Here is an 8,792-nt window from a genome sequence, read left to right on the forward strand (position 1 = left end):
CTCAACATCTTTTTTTGTAATGTGGTGGCCAAAAATGGATGCAGCATTCCAGATGTGGCCTTACTAAGGCTTTATAAAGTGGTACTAATACTTCACGGATCCAGCAATTCTATCGAATCTGGAAAGATTCTGCAATACGTACAAGTCATCCTTGTTTTACGACCACAACGGAGCCCATTGCTAAGTGAAACGTGAAGTGAATTTCTCCCCATTTTGCGACCTTCCTTGACCCAGTTGTTCATTGAATCACTGCTGTTGCTAAGTCAGTTACACAGCTGTTAAGTGAATCTGGCTTCTTCATTGACTTTGCTCGTCAGAAGGTCGTAAAAGGGGATCATGTGTCCCTGGGACACTGCAACTGTCATAAGTACATGCCAGTTGCCAAGCGTTTGAATTTTGATCACATGACCATGGGGATGTGGCAACTCTTGTAAGTGTGAAAACTGTCATCAGTCACTTTTCAATGCTGTGGTAACATCAAATCAGTGGTGAAATCCAATTGTTTTACTACCGGTTCTGTGGGCGTGGCGTGGTAGGCATGGCAGGGGAAGGATACTGCAAAATCTCCATTCCCACCCCACTCTGGGGCCAGCCAGAGGTGGTGGTTCTCTGAACTACTCAAAATTTCCGCTACCGGTTCTCTGGAACCTGTCAGAACCTGCTGGATTTCACCCCTGCTTCAAATGGTCACTAAATGAATGGTTATAAGTCAAGGTACTAGTAGTTTCTTGCCTTAATTGCAAGTAATAGCCCAGATCCATTTGAAGTTAGATTCTAGCTTGCTAGAAATTCAAAAGGAACATATTCCCCTTTATAATTTCTTCGCTATCATCTAGCAAAAATATACCTCACCTGGAGAAATATTTTCGGTGGCAGATGACTGGTGAACTGTTCTGGCAAGGATATCTGTCCAAAAAAAGTTCCTATGGTGCATTGATTGTGATTGTCATAGACACTATCTGGAATTTTATGGATAGGCTGGGCTGAAGAATCGTTCCTTCCCCCCAAAAGGTGTAATACCAGAACATGAAAGAAAATTACTTTCTCTTGAGCAAATGGTTGTTATCAACCACAAATTGCCAAGCAGATAAGAGAAACATCTTTTGCTGAGAAACAATTTTCAATTTCTGGGAAGTGTTGTCTTGCTAATTTACTGGCGTTATTTAAAAGCACCAAGAAATCTATCATCAGAGAGAAGTTTCCAGTAGAAGGTCTTTAATTTCTAAAAGCTTTTGACTGCACCTCTCACCAAAGTTCTTGGATAAATTTTACATTTATGGAAGAAATGAAAAATGCTAGCTGGATGAATTAGCCCCAAACATACTTTTTAAATATTTCTTTAAATATATCTGTGCTGTCTTCCTTAGATTCAGCTAATGGAAAGATTTAAATTGGATGAGGAAAAAAAAAATGAATCTGAAAAAGTTAAAATGGAAACTGATAAAGAGCTCTGGACAAATGATGATCCTATTATTACTAAACTTTATTGAAAATGGAAACAGAAGGTGAACAACTTACATTTTGTGTGATAAAAGAGGCAAAACATTTCAGATATAATATACAATTGGATCACTGAGGTTCTCCTTTTATTCTTTCCTGAGACTTTTAACATTCTTTTCTATTTCTCCTTGTTTCTCTTTGTATGTTTTGAAAATCAGTAAAGATAATTAGATAGATAGATAGATAGATAGATAGAGTAGATAGATAGATACAATAGATAGATAGATAGATAGATAGATAGAGAGATAGATAGATAGATAGATACAATAGATAGATAGATAGATAGATAGATAGATAGATAGATACAATAGATAGATAGATAGATAGATAGATAGATAGATAGATACAATAGATAGATAGATAGATAGATAGATAGATAGATACAATAGATAGATAGATAGATAGATAGATAGATAGATAGATAGATAGATAGAGTAGATAGATAGATACGATAGATAGATAGATAGATAGATAGATAGAGTAGATAGATACAATAGATAGATAGATAGATGATAGATAGATAGATAGATAGATAGATAGATAGATAGATAGATAGATAGATAGATATTAGTTAATATTAATTGGAGAGTGAGTTTAACTCTTGGCTAGTCATGTTTGTTGTTTCATTTTAGTCTTGTGTTTATGTGTTCCTACATTTCATTTCTTATATTGTTTTCCAATCATTATTATGTGTTAATTTTACTGTAAATATTTAATATATAGAGATATTTTAAAGATATTAAAAAAAAGAGATAGATAGATAGATAGATAGATAGAGATAGATAGAGATAGATAATGGATAGAGATAGATAGATAGATAGATAGATAGATAGGGATAGATAGATAGATAGATAGATAGATAGATAGATAGATAGACAGGCAGACAGACAGACAGATAGATGATACACGGATTAGATAGACAGATGATGGATGGATAGATTGATGATTGATAGATATAATAGATATAATATATAGAAGATAGATAGATAGATAGATAGATAGATAGATAGATAGATAGATAGGGATGGATGGATGGATGGATGGATGGATGGATGGATGGATGAACTTCAACTCCCAGAATTCCCCAGCCAACTGGGAACTGAAGTCGACACATCTATATATAGTATAGTGACAGAGTCAAATCTGATGGGGTTATTATCCAGGAAAAAAACGACAGTGTTGCGGTAACTTTCTCAAAACTGGTGTTCGCTTAAGGCTTAGGGAGACTTGTGAACCCAAGTACTGTGTCTTCTTCAACCACCCTTGGTTTAAAAAACCAGAAACTTAAGATTCTGCAGCCGCTGTGCCGGTCAGCAGGAAAGAGGCAAACTCCAGTCTGGCCAGGGTTGAGATCACCCAAATCTGTTTCAACCGGTGCTAGCCGGTCCTTTCAATCTGCGTTTCTTGCATTTTGTAGATTTGATTGTACGGAGGCAACTATAGGAACACAGCCCCAATGAGTCACGTATGGACGATAGAAGCTCAGCAAAACTTGCACAACTCCACAACTTCAGGGCACTTGAGTGGGTGACTCATGATGTGGTGGTTTTCCTGCTTGTTCCTGGGGTGATTTGTCAGCACAACACCTTGCAGTTGTGTCACGCTCTAATTTGAGTTAGAGTTGAATGGGTCCAAGCCCACGAAGGCAAGGCCCACGGATGTTCAGCTGGCGTTGAGTCAGACGTAAATGGCAGGGTTTCTTCAAGGCGGCCTCCTAAAAACGTCGATGTAACATGCAGTTTTCCTTCGCCTTTGATTCCCTCAACACTGTCAAACTAGTTACTAAGTCTGCACTACTATTAATCTTCTCATCGTTCCCACCACCCATCTTCTTCCACTTATGACTGCATGACTGTAATTTTGTTGCTTGGATCCTTACAATTTATATTGATATTGTTTCCTGATTGCTTATTTGTACCCTATGACTATCATTAAGTGTTGTACCTTATGATTCTTGACGAACGTATCTTTTCTTTTATGTACACTGAGAGCGTATGCACCAAGACATATTCCTGGTGTGTCCGATCACACTTGGCCAATAAAGAATTCAATTCAATTTTTTATCATCTTTGGTGGCTTTGCCCCAAAATTAAAAAAATTTGGATGAAAATCAGAATATGGATATCAGAAATAACAGAAGAAGAGATCGACCTAAAACCTGAAATTTTCTTATTAGGCATATTCAAAAAAAGTAGTAGAAAAGAAATAAAATACATCACACTACATATAATTATGGCGGCCAGACTAACCCTAGCCCTATCCTGGAAATTAGAACAGTTGCCAACAGAACAACAAATAATTCAAAAACTATTCACATGGATAGATTAACTTTAAAATTAAACAACAAGGAAGACTCACAGTATTACAAAATATGGAACAGATGGTATGAATGGATCAATCGAAAGAAAAAAAATTAAAGTCAAATACAGTTAAGAAATTAAGGATAACAAATTTACACCGTCATTAAGAAATCAAGGTTAATGTATATATGTACTTACATGTTCAAATATAGATAGATAATTCTGTTTGTTAGTTTTAGTATATATATATAATTTAGAATTGTACCTTCTTTTTTAGAGTTAAGAACGTTTTGTACAATCTTTTATCTTTTTATATTGAATAAAGTTTGTTTTTAAAATTGAAAAAAAAAGAATTCTATTCTATTCTATTCTATTCTATTCTATTCTATTCTATTCTATTCTATTCTATTCTATTCTATTCTATTCTATTCTATTCTACTAGGATGGTTGTTTACAATTTACTTCTCTTTTGGGGTTTGATTCAGCTTTGCGTCATCTGGATTTGGCGTAACAGGTAAGCTACAATGTACGATCCCAACTGACCCCAAAATTTGAAATGCTGAGAAAATATAAACACCAATGCAGTGAATTGGTTTAAAAACGCACAATAAAAACGATGAATAAAATTAAATTACGTGTGGGCAGTTACTAGCGTGGCTAAACTTATGGGTGTTTTTCTGTGAATCTGATGCACGAATGCTGCATTCTTTTTACGCCGTGAGAAATAATAAAATAAATTGCTAAGCAAGACCGCTGTTGAGTGAGTTTTGCCTCAGTTTACGACCTTTCTTGCCTCCGTTGTTAAGTGAATCATTGCCATTGTTAGTAACCCGGTTGTTAAGTGAATCGGGCTTCGCCATGGACTTTGCTTGTCCGAAGGTCGCAAAAGGGGATCACGTGATCCTGGGATGTTGCAACCGTCATAAGTATGAAACCATTTGCCAATCGTCTGAATTTTGCTCATGGGACCATGGGGATTGCTGCAACGGTTGTAAGTGTGAAAACAGGTCGTAAGTCATGGCTGTTGTAACTTTGAACGGTCACTAAACAGATAGTTGTAAGCTGGAGTTGTGATGGAGTTGTAGTTCTTGGGCTAAGTCATTTTTTTTCCCTCCTTTTTTCAGGACTGGACTTAACTCCCCGAATTTACCAGCCAGGTGTGAAGTCCACACATGTCCAAGTTGCAAAGATTGAGAAACACTAAATTGACTAAATTCCTCAGAACTGTTAAGGCCTTTTTTTCTTTTCTTCTTCAGAATTCTTGGCTTTCCTTTCCTCTTTCGTGGCATTCAACAGGCAGGAAACAGGAAGTGGGCTTTTCACCCTAAACGCAGGGAGTTCTCAAATTATGACCACAATCGAGCCCCTAGAATTTAGGTTGCGAGATATTGGATATGTGAGTCTGGCCCTCTTTTACAACTTTCCTTGCCACATGTGATGATGACCCAGGGCACGGCACAGAGATAACACAAACAGCTGGCAGTTCAAACCGCCCCTTTATTGCTCCAAAGCTCCCCAAATGCTCCCACGTTTCTGGCAAGTCCCAGAGCAGAGTGAGAACAAGCCCCCACACAAACCTCAAGCAGCCTCTGACTGCAATTAATCCAGCCCAGCACTGTCTGCACCAAGGCTGCATGGCAATAAATCCCAAATGTCTTTGGCAAAACAAGAGTCAAGCAAGGAGTTCGGGGAGCAAAAGATTCAGATAATTAGTCCAGAACGCCAACAAGGAATGCAAGGACTCTTGGCAAGTTCAAACGTCCGGTCCACAACACTACAGGAACTCAACGTTTGTTCCCGACAAATGCCCTTCCCCACGGTGTCTCCTTAAGTCTCATTCCCCAGGTGTGCCTGGTGAAGCTGGGCGGGGCACTCTCCTCCCGAGTAGCCTGCTCAGTCTGCCATCTCGCTCGCTGTCAGTTCTTGTTCCAGCTCATCTTCCGCCGCAGATTCAGACTCCGACGGGGGGCCTGACACCACGGTCATTAAGCGAATAATCGCAGTTAATTAATTAATTAATATTTATTTTAGGGACTTTATATTGCCGCCTGTTCGCACATGCCGAACTCAAGGCGGCTTACAGAATATAAAACCTCGTATAAAAACAACACAACTAATGAAAGAAGAGTCACAGAATAGATTAATATAGTAAAAAGTTATTCACCTAGTTGTTAAGTCAATCCGGCTTTCCCCCATGGACTTTGCTTATCTGAAGGTCAAAAAAGGGGATCATGTGACACCCCCTCCAGGGACACACCAACCGTCATAAATGTGAGTCAGTGGCCGAGCATCTGAATTTTGATCACGTGACCATGGGGAGGCTGCAACGGTTGTAAATATGAAAAACGGTCACTAAATGAACTGTTGTAATTCGAGGACTACCTAAAGGCATATTTTCTGATCCACTGCTTTGCTTAGAGGGGAGTTTCTCACCAGCCATGGAGGAACCTCTGAAGATAGAAGACGTGCCAGCTCTTAATACTGAAAATGAAGAAATTTTGAGACCCAAGATAGTCCTCGACTTATGACTGTTAATGGAGACTGTTCCTTCTGGTTGTAAGCCACGACGGTTGTAAAACGACACACAAATGGTCCAATTTTACGTCCTTTTTAGTAGCGGTTGTTTAACGCTGCCGTCCTAAAGCCATTCTGTATGGATGTGGTTTAGCTGATAACCAGAAATAACTGCCTTTTTCGGGGGGGGGGGCAAAATTGTCATAAAGTGTGGTTGCGTAACTGTGAGATGCTACAACCAACCGTAAACAGCCAGAACCATGTTATCTGTCGAGCCTCTAAAGTTTACTTATGTGACCGTGGGGAAAGTCCAATTGTTGGAACTTCGAATCATCAGTAGGTCCATTGTAACTTTGAATGGTAAATTGAGGACTTCCTGTGCCTTAATCTCTATGAATTTTGTTGAAAAGTTGTCCTGTTGTTGTGTATACTTAGTTTCTCAACGGTTTTTCCATTCAACCTTGTGGAAACGATCCTTTACATCACAACTCCCAGAATCCTTCACAACCCATTCCCATGTTTGGGGAATGCTGGGAGTTGGGGTTGTGCCATGTCTAGAAGGCATCAGTTAGAGTTAGAGACATGGGGAAGTCAGTGGGGGGCTAAGAAGTGGCGTCAAGAAAGTGGAATGGTTCCACAGAGAGGCCACCCCTTCATGTGGTTTGGGTTGGGTTGGGTTGAGTTGGGTTTAGCGCACCGCAAAGATCTTTGTGTTAATGTGAGCTCAGCTATCATTGTTGTAAACCATGGTCAATGGGCTTTATGATATGGAAGAGGTCAACCATCCTAGTTTGTAAATCAGAACTGATGATTTTGTGTTATGGGTGAACTCAAGCCTCCTGGCTTATAAACAATGGTTTAAAGAGATGTGAAATTGATGTAGACATCTGGACTAGAAGAGGGGCTCAACCTCCCCTCCAAAACATTTGAGGGTAGGACAAGAAGCAACGGGTGGAAAGAAGGACTAGAGGAGACATGATAGCAGTGTTCCAATATCTCAGAGGTTGCCCCAAAGAAGAGGGAGTCAGGTTATTCTCCAAAGCACCTGAGGGTAGGAAAAAGAAGCAATGGGTGGAAACTAATCAAGGAGAGAAGCAACTTAGAACTAAGGAGAAATTTCCTGACAGTGAGAACAATTAATCAGTGGAACAACTTGCCTCCAGAAGTTGTGAATGCTCCAACACTGGAAATTTTTAAGAGGAGATCGGATAACCATTTGTCTGAAGTGGCATAGCGTCTCCTGCCTGGGCAGGGGGTTGGACTAGAAGACCTCCAAGGTCCCTTCCAACTCTGTTATTCTATTCTATTCTATTAATGAAGGAGAGAAGCAACCTAGAACTAAGGAAGAGTTTCCTGATAGTGAGAACAATGAATCGGTGGAACAGCTTGCCTCTAGAAGTTGTGGTTGCTCCAAAACTGGAGTTTTTAAAGAAGAGATTGCACAATGGTAATCTCAAATGCTATAGGGTTTCTTGCCTGAGCAGGGGGTTGGACTAGAAGATCTCCAAGGTCCCTTCCAACTCTTGTCATTCAGACTTCTCAGCAAATTTTCTTTCATGCCCTAAGGTTTAGGCGTGTTTGTGAGAGAGAGTGAACACAAATGTCCCAAGACTTACAGAGAGATGGTTCCCTCATCGTTTCGTCTTTGACAGCCCTCTCCTCAAAAAAAGAGTGGACCTTCTAGTCCACTCTTGCCCTGTTTGCATAGCTACTCCAGCCCTTGACCACACAAGCCCACCTTGGAAGTCCAGCTCCCACACCGTCTCCCCTAAAAGTCAGGAAAGGGACATCCTCAAGGGAACGATTTCCATAACTCATGACAAACTTAGTTGGGAGAAGGTTGTTTTTCTTCCCGGCTGAGAGACTCCTCGATCTTCGCATCTGATCAGTCAACATAACAACCTGCTGTTTTGATCCTCCGGGAGCAGAAGGTGTTGGCTGGAACAATATTCCTCCAGGCATATCCAGATGTTTCTCCTGGAAAAAAAATCAGGAAGCACATGGTTCCTAACATGGAACATCTTTGTAACAGAATAACATTGGACACTGGAGGTCTTCTAGTCCAACCCCCTACTCAAGCAGGAGACCCTACCCCATTTCAGAGAAATGGTTGTCCAATCTCTTCTTAAAAATCTCCAGTGATGGAGCACCCACAACTTGTGGTGGCCAGTTGTTCCACTGGTTAAATTGTTCTCACTGTAAGGAAGTTTCTCCTTAGTTCCAGGCTGCTTCTCTCCTTGATTAGTTTCCATCTGTTGTTTCTTCTCCTGCCTTCTGGTGCTTTGGAGAATAGGTAGACCGCCCTCTTCTTCTTTGTGGCAACCCCTGAGATATTGGAAGACTGCTATCATGTCCCCCCTAGTCCTTCTTTTCATTAATCTAGCCATGCCCAGTTCCTGCAACCGTTCTTCATATGTTTCAGCCTCCAGTCCCCTAATCATCTTTGTTGCTCTTCTCTGCACTCTTTCTAGAGTCTCC

The sequence above is a fragment of the Pituophis catenifer genome, unplaced genomic scaffold (genome assembly GCF_029215685.1).
Source record: "Pituophis catenifer annectens isolate HBS135680 unplaced genomic scaffold, rPitCat1.0.hap2 SCAF_2, whole genome shotgun sequence".
NCBI lineage: Eukaryota > Metazoa > Chordata > Lepidosauria > Squamata > Colubridae > Pituophis > Pituophis catenifer.